The sequence below is a fragment of the Gymnoscopelus microlampas genome (assembly GCF_963454915.1).
Source record: "Gymnoscopelus microlampas genome assembly, chromosome: 8".
NCBI lineage: Eukaryota > Metazoa > Chordata > Actinopteri > Myctophiformes > Myctophidae > Gymnoscopelus > Gymnoscopelus microlampas.
Window position 1 is genome coordinate 10,336,622 of NC_139945.1, and position 2,252 is coordinate 10,338,873.

A 2,252-nucleotide genomic window follows, 5' to 3' on the forward strand; every position below is an offset into this window, starting at 1 on the left:
TAGTCTGGGCCGTCCTGATCAAAACCAAATGCCAGGATAGTCACACCGCCGCTGAGGCTAAAAAAAAGAAATGTGAAGCCTCTGTACCAGTGCAAACACATCATTTTAACATAATCACTTAAAGGGCTGAGGTGTTAGAAAAACGACTTTGACAATAGAATAGGACAATGTACAATGATGTTCTTGTTTGTCTCAATGTACAATAATGTTTGTGTTTATTTTATCTTCCTTGTGTGTCCTCTGTATTATTATAAGGAAACAGCAGGTTGTGATGGGCCACGAGCAGCAATCACTTACCATCAATGTCACATTTATTCGCCCTGCCAAGTTCTACCTCAGTGGATTCTCCAACATTCCTCATGTTCATTACTGTGTGTTCCTGTGCTTTGTTTCTGCTGCAACTCTTCTTGGAAATGCCCTCCTCCTCTTGGTCATCTTCCAGGTCAAGACCCTCCATAATGCTAAATACGTGATCGTCTTCAATCTGGTTTCGACAGATTTGTGTGAGAGCACGGCTCTTACACCAAAGCTCCTAGACACGTTCCTCTTTGACAGGAGATATATTGTATAAGAAGCCTGCTTAAGTTAAATGTTCTCTGTTTTGTTTTTTTACAAGTTTGCAGTCTTGGACACTCGTAGTGATGGCAGGACAAGCAACACCCAAGTCACAAACTGTTCAAACCCCTACAACGACGCGGCCGGGCAAGGGGGCCTATCACAGTACCAAGTTCAGGAACAGTTTTCACCTGGCTGCCACCAGACTGCTGAACAAGGCATCAGCCTCGTTCAGCAGCCTGATGACAGGCAGTGCTGTCAGGCTGGTCTCTGCCCTGTGGATTATAGCAGGGACACTTGGCTTTTTTGCTTTGCTCTTCCTCATGGACCTTGCGGATTATACCAGTGTCAGTCTACCTTATGTGGATTATGCGGTCGACACGCACTGACATTTTGCACCTTAATCCCATATACAACACAGTGACTTTTTTCTAGCACTAATATCCATAATTAGGCCTATATCATGTACAGTATACATCTGCTGCTTTTTTATATGGAAATAACGATACGATGGGAACTATGCACGAAAACAAATTTCACTTTTACTTCTGTAAACCTGTGATGTGACAATAAAGCTGATTCTGAGGTGACGGATTTGTAGCAATTTCCTTCCCTCTAAGGTACCATGCGATTTTGAACAAACAGACCATTGTATACTGATGTTTGTGTGGGGTTTCTTGGTCAGCATACAGTAGTTGCATCCACTATTAGCTTTATAGATCACCTGTCTTTCTGTGGCTCTCTAGTGATTTAGAGCTTCTTCTGTGATCACGGACCCACATATACACTTGCCTGTAATGACTCGTCTTTAAATAACATAATGGCATATGTTTGTTTCATCATAATTATAAGTATTCATATTATACTGATAGTGATGACATATATTTGCATCGTCATAGCACTAACTAAGATTGCAACAGGAGAGGAGCGTTTCAAAGCTATACAAACCTGTACATCTCACCTGATTGCTGAAGTGGCTACCTACATCCACCCTAATTCCAGAATCATAAACCTCTTTAACACACATCATCCTATCATATACTCCTTAATGACACAAGAGGTGCTAAACTCTATAAAGATGCTTTACAAAAGATCCCGGGTTAGTAGCACAACTTTGGGCAAACAGTTGACATAAGGGTAGTATTACACAAGATTATATTTAAGGTTTCTAGTACAGTATAGATAAAGTTCATCTATAATAATGATAAAGTCGGACAAGTACTATAGTCTGGTTGCCATGTTAGGGCAACCAAACTAATTAATAGTGCGTGACATTAGAGTTGGCATGAAAGAAACACTTGCAAAAACGGCAAACGCGCCTAATAATTCAGCAAGTTAGGTGCGCCCCAACAATGCACCACTCTCTTTCATGAGATTTTTGCCGAGCCATGTGTATCTGACCACTCCGCCGTTCCACTTTCAACAGTGTGGCAGTCGCGGAGTTAAATTAACACTTTTTTGCTGTGTTCTACCTTCTCGATTTTTCACTCTCTGTGGCAACACGGAAGATATACAGTAGTGGGGACCCTCCAAAATAGTTTTTGGGGGGTCTATAATATGTTGTATAGAACCACTTTTCTATAAAACATATTAATGCCAGATTAATTAATGCTTCCTCTACTGGTGTACCTCATGTGACAGAAAAATGCCATGACTGTCATGAATGTTTTTTTATTTGCCTCATTATCCATTTTTGT

At 40.8% G+C, this 2,252-nt stretch overlaps 1 pseudogene across 1 annotated transcript; it reads left to right on the forward strand.

The window, feature by feature from the left end:
* The first annotated feature begins 271 nt into the window (after nucleotides 1-271).
* Nucleotides 272-1,690, forward strand: LOC311050110 (olfactory receptor 52K2-like; annotated as a pseudogene). The gene is made up of 2 exons: nucleotides 272-812; nucleotides 1,241-1,690. The product of its transcript is annotated as an olfactory receptor 52K2-like (transcript).
* The last annotated feature ends 562 nt before the right edge of the window (nucleotides 1,691-2,252 follow it).